Source organism: Amia ocellicauda, unplaced genomic scaffold (genome assembly GCF_036373705.1).
Source record: "Amia ocellicauda isolate fAmiCal2 unplaced genomic scaffold, fAmiCal2.hap1 HAP1_SCAFFOLD_127, whole genome shotgun sequence".
Classification (NCBI taxonomy): domain Eukaryota; kingdom Metazoa; phylum Chordata; class Actinopteri; order Amiiformes; family Amiidae; genus Amia; species Amia ocellicauda.
Genome location: NW_027102692.1, coordinates 57,554 through 74,922, shown reverse-complemented (window position 1 = coordinate 74,922; position 17,369 = coordinate 57,554). Strand labels below are relative to the sequence as shown.

The following is a 17,369-nucleotide window of genomic DNA, read 5'->3' as shown; positions in this document are numbered from 1 at the left end:
CTCTGATGGCTACTTCCAGCAGGATAATGCACCATGTCACAAAGGTCGAATCATTTCAAATTGGTTTCTTGAACATGACAATGAGTTCACTGTACTAAACTGGCCCCCACAGTCACCAGATCTCAACCCAATAGAGCATCTTTGGGATGTGGTGGAACGGGAGCTTCGTGCCCTGGATGTGCATCCCACAAATCTCCATCAACTGCAAGATGCTATCCTATCAATATGGGCCAACATTTCTAAAGAATGCTTTCAGCACCTTGTTGAATCAATGCCACGTAGAATTAAGGCAGTTCTGAAGGCGAAAGGGGGTCAAACACAGTATTAGTATGGTGTTCCTAATAATCCTTTAGGTGAGTGTATATGCAGATTGTTTAACAAATGTCTTGGCACTGTGTTCAACTTAATGACTATTAGATCTGTCTGTCATTTCAATAGTTACAGGCAATAACTAAACAGCTGTTACTTTAAGAGACTGGGACCATTCACAGTGTAAATATGCCAGCTGTTCATAGGATTGCCTGCAGTATCTATCATTGCCAGTAACTCTTGACATAAAACAATTACTGTTTTACAAGTTGCATCCTCACAAGCTGAGAGTGCTGTAGTGCAGCAGTATGAATAGCACAGATGTCATATTTACTGGGGATATGAAGGCAGCTTTGTTTTCACGACACTAGGTGGCATTGCTGTAAAAGAGCGATCGACTTGCAGAGCTTCCGTAGTGTTCTTAGTTTTTTTTTTTTTTTTTTTAACTTCAAAGATCAGTAACAGTATGGAAATGCACATATGGTATATTTATACTTTTAAGACAGATCAATAACCCTTCCTAAAGGAGAATGACTGTTCACTCTCCCCTTTCCCAGAGAGATCTACCACTTTCTAAACACAAGGAATGGCCTGTAATATTTACTCTTACTACTTAATATATATATACACACTTTTTTTCTTATTAAGATGCCAGCTACCATTTTCCTAAATGGGATGTATAATCAAAGACCTATAACCAGACAGGTCATTCAAATACCCTTCATTCTTCCTCAGAGTGCATGCATGTCATTCAACCCAAATCAGAAACATCCATTCCTCGTAGGATAACGGTAGTTTGTGACCCTCGCGTGGCAGTCCTTGCTTCGTATGTTGGGAATGTTTCCACTCGCATGCAGACACAAGTGCGGAGTTAAATAAGTACACCATTCTGTTTCGCACTTGCAAAATTAGTGTTCCCCTGTAATTAGATTGCATGGTGGAAAGTGAGTACCAGTATTTTTAAGCCTGAATTAATAAGTTCTAAATAGGTAATATTTTGACAGTGATTCTAGGTGTTACACAGTTAAAGATTTAAAAACTACCAGGCTGACTCTCCTGGCAGTTTGTCCTGTTATGTATATGTGGAATATGGTGAGGATATGAAATCTAATTATCACAAATTTATGGTCCTATCACACATAGATTCAACTGGATGCGTTTTGCTTGTAATGTTTGACTAATGGTGGGTTCTCTGGGGAACCCAGACTTGTGGCTGCGTTGTAGTTGTGCATGTCTGATAGGTACAAGATACAGAGTGTTTTCAGCTCTTTGGTCTTAAAATGTCCTGTAAAATAGCCACTTTGGTACCACAATCCTCTGTGGAGTCTTGATCTGAATCTTGAGGGAAATTCAGTCACCCGAATCCTTAATCCAAGTTTTAAAAGACTTTATTGATTAATAAACTATCATGAGGTTGTGCGTTTTCATATTACATACAGGTTAGCATGGGAAATGTTCCAAGTGATTCTTTTGTAAATCAGTTAGGTTCCAAAATGTTTGAGCAATAGCCCACTAATGTCATTTGGTAATCTCCAATAAAATATCACTGGATTAAGTTGTCTGAGGCCTGTCTGTCTGTTTCCCTCTGACCAATCACTCACTCACTCGCTCGCTGAAGACCTGGCTTAACCAACGGCAGAGTGTCTGGAGATAAATCCTGATGGAGAACGCTAGAATATCATTTAGATGTCACCAGGGGCAGAAAGACAGATGCCCCTCCCCAACAGGCACTCAAGTTATAGCTTTTCTATAGTGAGAAAAACAAAGCAAAATTACTTTTCAGACTTGTGCTGGTATGTAGCCTATAGTATTGATTTTGTTTGTAGCTCTTAAACATATGCACATAACTATAAGGCACCTCGACAAACTGATAATGACACGCATCACTTCAATCCTTCAGTATTCCTCCCAGCAATAAACAAAGACAAAATATCTTGAATGGATTTTCAAGAACTTAAATCCACCTTAAACTATTACGTAAACACCTCCAGTCCAGGAAAATGCATTTCTTCCCATTCTGTAGGGCAGGATCGCAACCTTCGATTTAAGAAGAGCAGTATCTATATAGATAGGATTTGAAGCACATAACAGACACACACGTACAGATGCATAAATACAGATCTGTGTAAGTACATATGTATGTGTTATATTTCCATTTCTACAGAAAACAAACATCTGAAGAGTTAAACATACTTTCAGGAAAGAGAAGATCTCAATTCCTCAATCTTATGCCAGCAAGACTGAAGAGACACTCATTAATACTTACATGTTATATGGGCTATTCAGTTGATTTATGAACAATAAGCTATTCTGGATTCATATTAATTTGGGGCTCTTAGTGGTCATCTTTTATCTGATCAACAACATATGTTACCAGAATATCTTCCAAATTCATTGGAAGTAAAAGAAAAAATGAAGTATAGTTCCTGTGGTATGCACTAAGAATTGATGTCAATTTGTGACCATTTAGAGGAGGTACGCACGCCCAAGGGCTCTCTGGCCCGCAGAGAGTTGACGGTTGGCCCAAAAGTGAATCCGGGTTAGACTGGCACAACAGTAAAATGTCTGATCCATGTTGGGCACCCTGTTGGCCTGGGACAGCCAGAATTCATTTTACGCCACCACCATGGCCGCCAATGAGCCGAAGCACGGGAGCTCGACCACAAGGTCTGTTGTGAGATGGTCCAGGAGGGTGTGGGTCGCAAGGTGGGCGCAAATATGCCAGGAGGCAGGGTCCTCAGGATGTGCATGATGTGTGCTTTATAGCTCACAGATCTGGAGAGGAGTATCCACAATTGTGAATTGCAAAAAAGAGATAGAGTTACTGTATGTCACAGTAGTGTTGAAGAACAATCATCTTCAATCAGGTTGGAACGTGTTGCAATGCCTTTAATACACGCAGCTTGGAGAGGAACAGTGAATCAAGAAGATCCCAAAGTCGCTCTGCCTTCATTTTAACAGTCAATGCTTTTATACACAAAAATCAAAGAGCTGGTTATAATCAGAAAGTCATTACTATGGTATCTTAAAAGTTAGCTAAGCAGAATATATATAATTATAGGACAGAGTTCATAGGTCAACACATGGATTAGGGAGCAGGCACTTAAATCATACTGTTTGACATTGTCTCCAAGATTCTCATCGTAAATAACAAACAGAAATCAAGCTACCTTCTGGCCTGACTTTCTTAAATATACAAGAGAGATAAACAGGTATTAGAGAAAGAATTTCTAACTTTCCTTCCACAGTAGATAAAGCAAGCAGGGGAGGGCTGGCCTGAGTGACAGTATAGTAACCTATAGCCAATGGAAAGGACGTTACTGTCTGTCATCATCCCTAGAGATTATATATTTTTTACCCAACCATAGACCATGGCTCTATGAATATCTAGCCAATCCAATTAAATACTTTTAATGATGTGCAGAAACCCAGAGAAGGGAGTAGCAGTGAAGAGGAATACGAGTATGAAGAGCAATAATGCGTCACCTTATAACACCCCTTCTCATGTGTTAGTGTTTATACAGATCCCCATTAGCTGCCATGTTATTACATATGTGATTGATTAATTTGAAGAAGATGCTCCCACACACTGTCTCTACTAGCAAGTGTTATAATTCAATAGACTGCAATGTTTTGATCAAAGATCTTATAACACTTGCAAGTAGCATGTTTTTTCTATCCAGATCCTTTTCCCTCATACACACCTGTCTAGTCAATACATGTGTGCAATTAGCTTTTGTTATGGTGATTGATTAATTACCCAAATAAATGCCATGTTTTAACATGTTCACCACACATTTACGCACCCTCATGTATTTCTGGTGATGTTTGCCTTTGGCTGGTAAAAATACCAAATGGCTGGTAAGTTTTTTCCTTCTACCAGACACTGTGGCTAGTGGCCAAAAAAAGATAATTGTATCCCCTAATCCCCTGTGTTCCAATGGCACATTGTGTTTGCTAATCAAGTTTATCATTTTAAAAGGCTAACTGATCATTAGAAAACCCTTTTGCAATTATGTTAGCACGGCTGAAAACTGTTGTGCTGATTAAAGAAGCAATTAAACTGGCCTTCTTTAGACTAGTTGAGTATCTGGAGCATCAGCAATTGTGGGTTTGATTACAGGCTCAAAATGGCAAGAAACAGAGAACTTTCTTCTGAAACTTGTCAGTCTATTCTTGTTCTGAGAAATGAAGGCTATTCCATCAGAGAAATTACCAAGAAACTGAAGTACAACTTCGTACAACTCTGTGTACTACTCCCTTCACAGAACAGTGCAAAATGGCTCTAACCAGAACAGAAAGAGGAGTGGGAGGCCCTGGTGCACAACTGAGCAATAGGACAAATACATTAGAGTGTCTAGTTTGCAAAATGGACGCCTCACAGTTCCCCAACTGGCAGCTTCATTAAATAGTACCCGCAAAACACCAGTCTCACCGTCAACAGTGAAGAGGCGACTCCGGGATGCTGGTCTTCTAGGCAGAGTTGCAAAGAAAAAGCCATATCTTAGACTGGAGAATAAAAATAAAAATGTAAGAACACAGACACTGGACAGAGGCAGATTGGAAAAAAGTGTTATGGACAGATGAATCTAAGTTTGAGGTGTTCGGATCACAAAGAAGAACATTCGTCAGATGCAGAGCAAATGAAAAGATGCTGGAGGAGTGCTTGATGCCATCTGTCAAGCATGGTGGAGGCAATGTGATGCTCTGGGAGTGCTTTGGTGGTGGTAAAGTGGGAGATTTGCACAGGGTAAAATAGGGATGCACCGATAAGAAAATTATTGGCCGATACCGATAGCCGATGTTCATATAACATAATCGGCCGATGCCAATACCGATGTTATGACATTTCTGTAACTTTCTACCCTGTCATGAATTAAATAATGTTGTTTCTGATGAGGCTTCTAATATCAGCTCATTTTAATTATACAAGTTATTTTTCCATATATTTGAATAAGAAAAGACTTATACCCCATTCAGACATAGGATAAAAGGCCACCAACACCGACATATGGTGTATTTTTTGGAAATGAAAGGTACGCAAAGGGAGACCCATCTTCAAAGCCGATACATTTCTTTTGTGCAACAGAGGTAGTCTATTTTACCTCGGATTTGTATGAATGGGGTACAAGCATTAGTGGCACAAGTAATCGCCATTTTATAGTAGTCGGCCGATACCGATTATTACATTTTTGGCCTGTAACCTGCCAATACCGATTGCTGGCCGATTAATCGGTGCATCCCTAGGGTAAAGGTATCTTGAAGAAGGAAGGCCATCACTCCATTTTGCAACGCCATGCCATACCCTGTGGATGGCGCTTGACTGGAGCCAGTTTCCTCCTGCACAAGACAATGACCCAAAAGTACAGCTCCAAACTATGCAAGAACTACTTAGGGAAGAAGCAGTCAGCTGGTATTCTGTCTATAATGGAGTGGCCAGCACAGTCACCGGATCGCAACCCTACTGAGCGGTTATGGGAGCAGCTTGACCGTATGGTATGTAAGAAGTGCCCATCAAGCCAATCCAACTTGTGGGAAGTGCTTCAGGAAGCATGGGGTGAAATCTCTTCAGATTACCTCAACAAATTGACAACTAGAATGACAAAGGTCTGCAAGGCTGTAATTGCTGCAAATGGAGGATTATTTGATGAAAGCAAAGTCTGAAGGACACAATTATTGTCAATGACTATATTTCCATTTTGCTATATTTCCTATTCAAACTCATTTCATGTATGTTTTCATGGAAAACAATGACATTTCTAAGTGACCCCAAACTTTTGAACAGTCGTGTACATTCACAGTGGTACCATGGTAATGACATAGGCCCCTTCCCCATTGGGCAGTATCCTCGATTTGAAAGATAAGTGGGATTTGAAGATCAAGCACGCAAGAAGTATACAGAGAAAACCCCTTACATGGTCAAATAAAATAATGTTCTCATTTGTATCAATTATTAAGCAGGTCAAGAAAAAAATACATAATAGTTATACATCAATCTCAAGGACGACAACTCTGTAGATTACAACAAATCTATGACCTTGTAAAGCACATCAATACATGCATCATGAAAGCCTGATTCTAGAGATTAAATTGAGAAACAAGCACTAGAACATCTGTGCTGAACGATTTTAAATGCAATAGAATCTAAAGAATGCTGAATGCCACCAAGAAGGCAGGTCCTTGTATCCAAATATTCCACTTGAAACCTAAATACTGGGTGAATATCCATAGAAGCATAATGTTAATGTAGAATAATTTGGACATGTTCTGATTATTACTCAAATTTCCTGGTGGTATTTGTACATTGCATATTACCATTTAAAATCCATTATATTTAATTAACTGGATGGGATTGGGGATTGTTGTGGGCAAGGGTACTCCACATTATAATTTCCCCTAGGCTACAAAGAAATACAAAGTTCCACACTGCTTCGAGAGAAAAAACAAGAGGAACAGAGAACATATTTTACAGTCCATTACCACTCAGACCCGGGGGCTTAGCTGTTGTAGTGCTATGCATTAACAGTGTATTTTCTCTGTCTATGGGAGAATATTGAGTACATCTCACATGTATTTGTCAGTATATATGATGGCCAAAATATTGAGGCTCCTAAAAATCTAATTTAAATTTCGAATTTAATTGCTTCTTCATTTAGCTTATATTCAAGTTATTTAATTTGACGGGCTTGGAATGCAAAGAGACATACATTTAATGTAGGCTAATGTCTTTATTTCATGAACAATAGCAAGGCTATTTGTTTTATTTAATTGTTGTAGCCTATATGCTTGTGAAGAGTTCATTCTGCTGACTACTTTAAATAAAATACATTTGTTGGATCATAGTGTTTATTGCTGTTTAAATGTATGCTATTATATGGCTATTTAAAACATATGTCCGATAGTTGTTCTATATGGCCGGAATTCTGGAATGTTAACGGCCATGTTGCCCATAAAAAAAAAAAAGGCTAGCGCAAACTCTGCCTAGATCACGGTATTCAGATATGAATTCTGTGAGGGAAATTGCAAGAAAACTAATAGTTTTACCTAATGGAATACAATCCTCAATTAATAGATGCAGAGAAAGTGTTAGCTGTGTAAACATTGCGGCAGAGGCAGAAAAAGGAACATGCATTACAACACCTTGAAGATCAAAGTACATTTATAAAGATACATGAAATGCATTCCATTTTCAGCTCTTTCGAAGAAACAGTATTTGAGATGAAAATCAAATCAGAATTTTACAGTGCCATTAGTAAACGCCAGCAGAACAGCTATTCATCGGGTAAATGAGATCAGCAATGCTGGACTTCAAGATTGTAGTGTGTTCTTATATATTCTGATGGCTCTTCTCAGTCTAGTGCCGAGAGAGAAAAAGATAAATTGAGCAAGAGATGCTGACAATTCAAGTCAAGCAGAAGGTAAAAGACAACACTTTAGGTAGTGGAACAGTGCTCATTATGTAGGCTACACAAACCTGTTACTGAGCTTGTGTTACCTTAGACTTGAAAGAGCAGTCAACCTCGAACCAGGAGCCAGGCCTTTTGGATAATTATTTTGGATTCTTAACTTACTGACTGTGGCCCATTCATCTTTGGGATTCCCTTCATTGTCGTACACAGACCCTGTGCTAGTCTTTACTCTGACAGGATGAGCACCACATGCCTGCTTTAAGCTGCAAACAGCATTTCAAGCAGTTTTAACACCCCATTATGAGGCCTCATGTTAACAGTTCCTGAGAGGGGACAGCCTTGCAAACTGAAGTGTGTCTTAAGCACATGGACTTGTCGGGCTCAACAGTGTGGCAGGGTTTAATTGATTGTGCATGACAGTGATTAATGCATTAAATGGGCCAAACAATCTTGCAATAATAATTTTGCTCTTGGGACTTCTTTGCATCTTTGGTTTGGAACAATGCAAGACCGAGTTCTCGAATTGCACATTTCTTAATCTCTTAGTAGCTCATTCTTATGTGAGGTGGGATTGCATTGCACAATAATAATATCCCCTCTCAAACTCATTAGATAAGTATTTTCTGATTTACCATGCACAACGGAAGCTTCCCTGGAGACTCATTAGCCTGTCTCATTTATTTATTTATTTTCTACATTTTATTCCCCCCAGTTTCTTAACTATGGAGCAAAAATGACATTTTACAGCCACGAGGGGATCTTTGCTGTTTTTCTAAGATGTCCCATGAGATCTGGAAGGCTCAACTGGCTGATTGGTGCAGTTGTCAATTATTTTCTTTGGAATTAATGCATCAGGTTTTCACATTGGGAAACTTGACTTGCAACCTTTGTATTCTTTATTTAACAATTTATTGCGAAAGCATTGTAAAGTTTTAGCAGTCATTATTATTTAGTTACTTTATCTTCATATGTCTTTTCAATGGTATTTTATTTTAAATCGGAATGCAAATATGATTAGTTTTGGTTTCTCTTGTTTGTAGAACTTAACTGTTACGGTCAGATGGAAAATGCAATTAAAATCCTAAAAAACAGCTTTGGTAAGCTTTGGTCCTGTCTTTTAGGTTAGCTTGTATGTACTGCTTAATAAATATTATAACAAACACAAAGTAAAAACTGCTTTACTGGTCAGACATGTTCCTTTTAGTTATTTATTGATTCCTACCAGTGAAGATTAAAGGAGTATTGTACTTGAACCATAACAATGCCATTTCCTGTACTGTTTCTTCAAGGGCAGGGAAGTTAAGATGGGCAGAATGTCAGATAGATTAAAACGCTCCTTCTTTCAGAGGAGGGCAAGGACACTAAGAAGAGGGTGTATAATTGCAGTGCGACTACTAGTTCCTTATCATCTTCCTGTGTATTTGACATCTAATAGCTGCCCTCGTCTCCCCTCTACAGTGTGTCAGGGACTAGGGATTAGTGGCAGGGACTAGATTAATGGATGACTGATTTCTGCAGAAGGATAACATTGCTGCAAAGGTAACTAGAAATATGAATAAATAAACTATATCCACGCATGCTCATTTCCCACTCCCTTCCCAGTAGGTATTCTTACACAAATGTCTATATAAATAGTTTAAATTAATCCTGGACTTCAATGATTCTCCATTTAAACTGCTATAATCAAACAGGGCAGACTGTAACATTTTTGTGGCTGTGAGGCTGAAACCATTTTATTAGAATTGCTTTGTGCAGCTGCTTACCTTATTGACTGACCATTCACAATTTATAACACTTCACATATGAGGTCCTCCAAAAACATAACTCAATAACTATAATATAATCCTGATTAAAAAATTCAGGAGATTCAGGTGAAGTCTGAATTTCTAAAAAACAATGTTTTATATAGAGATGACAAAAGAAAAGGTAAGTATTGCATGTAGCACAAAAGTTATTTTAAATATTTAAATAGAAAGGTCAGTCTTTCAAACAGCAAACACAAAATTGTTCTTTCTAGCTTGTCACAGTGTATCAGTGAACAGATACAATCTGCTCAACACAGTCAACAAAATCATTTCAGATTCTCAGACACAGAAAAATGTACATAAAAGCAACCCAAAAAAGAAGCTACTGCAGCTACTTCTATTCATTAGAAAGAAATGCCCAGAATCTAAAAAAGGATGCACACTTTGTCTGATCAGTGACAGGAATCATGAGTACCGGTTTGTAAGTTTGTTTCCGGTTAAGGGGAACTTTGCAATCCTGTCCGGTCTCAAAGTTGCCTGGTGACTATTATTGTTATTATTTATTAGTTGACACCATTTCCCAAGGTGAATAACAGTCACCAAATATACAGCTATAAAAACAGAGCAAGAGCTATGAAATTACAATTTATTTCTTAGGCAGGGCAACTTAAAAAATGTGACAATATATCACATTATGTTTTACATACAATTACCCATTTAAACATGTTATTTTTCTACTGGAACAATCTAGGTGAGGTACCTTGCTGAAGGGAACAATGGCAGTGTCCCGAACCTAGGAATGATCCCACAACCTTCCACCCAGGAGGGAGCCCTGACCACTACTCCATTAGTAATATATTACTTCACTCCCAATAAGAGTAAAATTAACTTGGGGCAGATTAGCGGTAGTTTATCATGCCATATTATCATGCCATCTTTAAAGGCACACCGACCAATTGTAAAAAACCCACTGGGAGCATTGAATTGGTCTCAGACCTCAGGACTACATGTTACAGGCTATATGATTAACCCTGCTTTCCTTGTGTGGATTTTAGCCGCATAAGCCAGGGTGCAGGATCCTGGTCCTCTAGGGCTGTATTGGCTTAAGGTATTATTTGTACGTCAACTCCTAACTGCCTAGTTCAACTGATCATTGGCTTAATTGGACAAATTTGACCACTTTCCTCATTATTAAATTATGGGTGATTGAAGGAAACCTATAAAACCTGCTGGACTGCAGCCTTCCAGGACCAGACATCAGCCAATAAGGAGTCGGTTCTTTGATATTTTGTTAATGTATATTATATTTTCATCTAAGGTGCTGGTGGCAGGTTTTATATTAGAATGGTAGAAAAGTAAGTATTCAAATTCACAATTATCCCAAGTCTGCCATAGTTAGAAAAGGATCTGCACATTCCTGTCAAGCTGAATGTTAACAGGAGATGCCTACACTCACCTAAAGGATTATTAGGAACACCTGTTCAATTTCTCATTAATGCTATTATCTAACCAACCAATCACATGGCAGTTGCTTCAATGCATTTAGGGGTGTGGTCCTGGTCAAGACAATCTCCTGAACTCCAAACTGAATGTCTGAATGGGAAAGAAAGGTGATTTAAGCAATTTTGAGCGTGGCATTGTTGTTGGTGCCAGACGGGCCGGTCTGAGTATTTCACAATCTGCTCAGTTACTGGGATTTTCACGCACAACCATTTCTAGGGTTTACAAAGAATGGTGTGAAAAGGGAAAAACATCCAGTATGCGGCAGTCCTGTGGGCGAAAATGCCTTGTTGATGCTAGAGGTCAGAGGAGAATGGGCCGACTGATTCAAGCTGATAGAAGAGCAACTTTGACTGAAATAACCACTCGTTACAACCGAGGTATGCAGCAAAGCATTTGTGAATACACAACACGTACAACCTTGAGGCGGATGGGCTACAACAGCAGAAGACCCAACCGGGTACCACTCATCTCCACTACAAATAGGAAAAAGAGGCTACAATTTGCACAAGCTCACCAAAATTGGACAGTTGAAGACTGGAAAAATGTTGCCTGGTCTGATGAGTCTCGATTTCTGTTGAGACATTCAGATGGTAGAGTCAGAATTTGGCGTAAACAGAATGAGAACATGGATCCATCATGCCTTGTTACCACTGTGCAGGCTGGTGGTGGTGGTGTAATGGTGTGGGGGATGTTTTCTTGGCACACTTTAGGCCCCTTAGTGCCAATTGGGCATCGTTTAAATGCCACGGCCTACCTGAGCATTGTTTCTTACCATGTCCATCCCTTTATGACCACCATGTACCCATCCTCTGATAGCTACTTCCAGCAGGATAATGCACCATGTCACAAAGGTCGAATCATTTCAAATTGGTTTCTTGAACATGACAATGAGTTCACTGTACTAAACTGGCCCCCACAGTCACCAGATCTCAACCCAATAGAGCATCTTTGGGATGTGGTGGAACGGGAGCTTCGTGCCCTGGATGTACATCCCACAAATCTCCATCAACTGCAAAATGCTATCCTATCAATATGGGCCAACATTTCTAAAGAATGCTTTCAGCACCTTGTTGAATCAATGCCACGTAGAATTAAGGCAGTTCTGAAGGCGAAAGGGAGTCAAACACAGTATTAGTATGGTGTTCCTAATAATCCTTTAGGTGAGTGTATACTGCAGTAGGGCTGCGTTTTTTCATGAGAGCATGGATTCCATTTAAAGTCTTTCTCATGCAAACATTTATTTCAGTCGAGAACTTTAGGGCTTTAATAGCCTTCTTCATCTTCAATGACACCACAGCCAGCTAGAAGTGAACTGGGAATTTCGTGAAAAAGGACAATTATAGTACCCAAAGAAGTGCTTCCTTGCTGTGCTACTCTGCAGAAGAAAGTAGCAGTCCCTCTATCTGGAGAACTGCTAATGAAATGGCCCAAGAAGAGAAAACATCAAGCTTTATGTAAGGTACTCCTCCAGACTGCTGGACTGTGTCTGAAGAAAGCTGGAGAACTGCCACAATAGCCACTCCTAGAGCTGTTGAACCTCTGATAGAAGAAGCAACAGTAATTAACACTTCTCCATAGGAAATCTCTCAACGTAGGGAAATAATCTATGTCTCACTCCAAGTAAATTAGGATTCTTGTCAAGTCTTGTTTGGCAGCCCTAATTTATTCTCCTTGAGTTGTCTGTGATAACAGGCAAAATCTAAGCCTGTTCTCCTCATTCAAGAACTGCAAATACGCACAATCAGTGTTTAGCATCCATTTCACACTAGCATCCTCAACCCGTGTCAACCTGGTCACATGACAAAGACCACACCGACATCACTGTGAATTCTATTACAGTGATGACAATAAAAGTGCATGCCAACAGTAACAGCACCAGTCCTACAAAGAGCATCCCTGTCACAACGTATTACAGACCCAGCTACTTTATTTAAGCCTACTCTTTATTATTGGATAATATTGATAATAATACATTCTTGTTGAATTTGTGTCATGTTAGATGCTGTTTGTTTTGTTTTACAGAAGCTGCTTTTAACCCTCAGGCTAGATTTTATCTATAACTTATCATGTTCTCTATGAAGGCATCTTTTCTGCACACTTTTTCAATAAAGGCCTCCATAGGTGCAATTGTTGTTCATTGCCATTTTCATTTCTAGTTTCCGGATCCTCAGATTGGTTAAACCAATAACTGCTCAGGTGAAACAAACCTTTTTAAAAAGTAAAGAAATAGAGTGCAATCAATATAACTCGCTTACACGTTCTGTGCATTCCTATATACATTTATATCGAGATTTTATACTGCCCCTCAAATAAATAAATAGATAGATACAAACAGCCAGACACTAATCACCACTACATTGATCCAAAGTGTATGATACTGAAGTAAATAGAAAAAAGCCACATCTTGTTCATTAAACAATCCTTATACATTTCTTTAATTTACTTGTATTCTTCCCGAAATAGAAAAAAAAAAAAAACACATTACTTCTGGGGCAAAGACGAGAGAATTATAAGAAGTTTGTTTGGTGAATAATTATCCAGCTGCTACAACCACTTGTGTTTCGATATGACAGTAAAAAGAAGCTGCACTGAAATTAATTGAGCGATTTTTTAAATGTAATTTTTCAAGCATTATAATACTTTTTAATTTTAAAGTGAGCACTGAGCTTTATATATATATATATATTTATATACATGCCCTGCATATATATTTATATTTAAAAACTGTGATTACTGCTAACAAGTGTATATGAATATAAAAGGTTTGTTTCAACCAAGCTGTAATTAGTTTAACTGATCTGAGGATCAACTGAGATTTGCATTTCACTCGGCAAAGAGATTGAAAAAGCTATTTAAAGACTAACAATCCAAAGTATAACATGGCTGAATAGGAATTTATTATTATTGTTCAATAAAAATGAAAATATCGAGTTCTTGGGTCTTAAAGGGGTTAATGCAGTGTAATGGTTGGCGCAGGGATGGAGCTCTTAATTGGATAGGTGCTATGTGTTGCTAATTTACCCAGCTGGACTTTAAGCTTGCTTTGAGATACAGAAAAAGCCAGACTTCTGTCAAGTTATCCTGAAAGGTATCTGGTTAACTGGCAGATCGGAAGACTAAGGGCCGAATTAAAATCAAAACTCTGACCCACCCGCTAATAACAAACTACAAACCTGTACATCATAGCGGTTACATTTGTGATTAGAAGAAAGTGGCATCTAACTGAAAATGAAGCCGCAACTGAGTACAGCTGTAGTTTTCTATTAGCGGATGGGTCAAAGTTTTGATTTAATCCGGCCCTAAGTTAATAACGTACATTGTATAAAAATGTACCAGATTAATTAATCAGTCTTATTAAACAGTAAGAGAAATCTAGTTTTAGTTAGCTAAGGTTAGCAAACTTAGATATCAGTACTGTTATATTAACTATAGCTTCTTACTAAATAATGTTAGTCTTCTGCCTTGAGTGATTCAGCATGTTATTCGTATGATGTATAAGTTATTTAAATGTAGCCTAAGTTATTTAAAGGTTGGTGTACTGGTGCCTCCATGCAATTTTAAGTTATTCAAATCTAAATTCATTTTAAATTGTCAATGGCTTGGTGTTGCCACAATATACATCTATACATTTTTAGTACATTTTCTTGTTATTTTCATTATTACTGTATCATAATCTTATTTTTTATTGGATGGGTTTGCGACACACACACAAATATGGAAATTAATCTTTCTCCACTTGGTTTTCACTTAAACTGAATTAAGGATGTCTGCAAAGAAATAAATAATAATAGCAATGATAATACTGTATGAGAGTCTCTGGTTTGCTCAGTCCTGGAATTGTTTACCTCAGTGAGTGAGTGACATCTACATTCGCCATCAATAAGAGCACAGTCCCATCAAGCTCCAGGCCTGGACATGGCAGTTCTAACCACTGGTACAGCTGTGACTGTGATGATGTTTCATATGGATTGAGTAACAGGAGGGGTTGGTTGACTCATATGAAAAAATAAAAGGGGAGAAAATATTCCCAGTTTTTTTCAAAATACAGGAGACTAGTAATCCAAGGAAGAATTATACCATTATCTACAATTCTACAGACAATGTTGGAAATGGGTTGCAAATCCAAGGGTAATTTGTGTGAAATTCTGCTACCTGATGTTTTACAGCCAATTGTTCTCATGTTAGATGGTATGTTTGCAAATCAGGCAAAGCTTTATTGTAAACATGTTTTGTTCAAGAATTAATCCAATACACAATGAAGTCATATATGAAAGAAAAAAAAACACTTATCATTGATTTGATTATGGCAGTGGTGGGTAACCTAAATTAAGCAATGGGCCACAAGTCCAGGTGTCAAATAACTGCCTGTGCAACAAGACCCCTTTACCACAATTACAAGCCACAAATGCTACATTTAAAAAATAAAATAGCAATATCATGCAATAAATTCATATCAACAATCTATTAAAGAAGTAACACTGATACAAAATAAACAGTTGTCATAAATATACTACTTTATTCTTAATTTATTTTTTGGGAGGTGGAAGTGGATGTACTTTGGGCTACATTAGGCCTGCAAACCACAGAGGGACATGGGGGGTTCAAAGTGGGGGGAGGTTATCAGTGCATGCAGGTGGCAGGAGGGTGGATGCAGGGGTTCCATCTGTCCATAGTGTTTTGGATTATTCTGTATTGTAGATTGTGATTTGTTTTGTTGGCATGTTTGCTTAATTACCACAAAAAATAAATATAAATATTGTTTAAAGAAATTGCTGTTTAATCCCGAATTTATCATTGGCACCCTTGGCACTTAGTGAATTGAACAAACCAGACTATGGGCACTCCAGCCTAACAAAGGTTCGCCATCCCTGCTCTAGAACTGAGCTTCTGGCCACGTGATTCAATTATGACCATCTAAGGCCTGATGCCCTGCCTTTTCCTTCAATTATGACATTAGCAGCAGCTTTAATCAGTGGATGATTAACAGCTTGAGTGCTGCCTCCGGTCCCAGTTATGACATCATAAGCGGCAGACGCGTCACATCCCCACATGCTACAGGGTCAGGACACACTTGCAAATGCAACAGCGCCAGCGGATGCAAATCCTGAGCTCGGTGTATCATCCTTCCAGTTGTTTTCATTTGTATCACCCATCTCAGCGTGTAGAGGAGCGACTGGAGTAGCTAGCAGTCAGTGAAGAGTAGTCAGTGACATTTTCATTCAGTATGATTGCGAACTGTGGCAAATGGGTGAAACGGTTGCGCCAGCCGGCAAGGAAAGTGACCTTAGTGATGCTGGGTCTGGACAAAGCTGGGAAAACAGCGACTCTGGAAGGAATTTTGGGAGAAAATCCAGAAGACGTGGCCCCCACCGTGGGCTTCTCCAAAATCGACCTGAAGCAGGGGGACTCCGAGGTGACCATTTTTGACTTGGGTGGGGGCAAGTCGATCTGGGGCATCTGGCAAAATTACTACGCCAAGTCGCACGGTGTGGTGTTCCTGGTGGACTCCAGCGTTGTGGAGCGCATGCGTGAGAGCAGGGACACCCTGGCCGAGGTCCTGAGACACCCGCGCATCACCGGGAAGCCCATGCTTGTCCTGGGCAACAAGCAGGACCGCGACGGGGCCTTGTATGAGGGAGAACTCGTCCAGTCTCGTCCAGTCTCTCTCCCTGGATAAGCTAGTGAACAAGTACAAGTGTCGCTGTACAATCGAGACGTGCTGCGCTGTGATGGACAACAGCATGAATCGGGAGCACCCCGTCAAGAGGGGGCTGGGCTGGCTGCTCCGCATCATCCACTGCGAATACGCGGCCTTGAACGGGCGCGTAGAGAAGGACACGGCCGAGCAGAGGGCCCTGGAGGAGCAGGACAAGCGCGACAGAGCGGAGCGAGTGCGCCGGGTCCGAGAGGAGCGGGAGCAGAGAGAGAGGGAGGAGGCCGAGCGAGAGGGGAGGGCCGCGCCGGAGGAGCAGGCGGAGGACGAGGACGGCATCATGTCCAATCCTTTCCAGCCCATCGCTGATGTCATCACTGGCAACGAGGCCAAGCAGAGGACGGAGGCCAAGGAGAGGAAACGGTGCAGGTGACGGCAGTTCACCTGGATCCCGGGCCGGCGGACGACGGGGGTGGAGGAGGGGAGCCGTGAGAAGGAGGACAAGCGGAGGAGAGAGGAGGAGAGGGAGAGGAAGCCGAGGCGGTTCCCCTGGCGCTGGGGCTGGCGCAGGACATGCCCAATGACGACAGGCGAGGTGGAGGAGAGCAGCCCCTGGGAGGCTGACAGCGCTGTGTACAGTAACCCCACTCTGAGTAGCTGACCTACACCGACCACACACAGGTGGAGTAAACACTCCCAGAGAAGTGATCTGACATGTTACACTGCGAGAGATGCTCAAATCCGCTACAA

At 40.1% G+C, this 17,369-nt stretch overlaps 1 pseudogene; it reads left to right on the top strand.

Annotated features, from left to right (window-relative positions):
* The first annotated feature begins 2,881 nt into the window (after positions 1–2,881).
* On the top strand, positions 2,882–17,052 carry LOC136722122 (ADP-ribosylation factor-like protein 13B pseudogene; annotated as a pseudogene).
* The last annotated feature ends 317 nt before the right edge of the window (positions 17,053–17,369 follow it).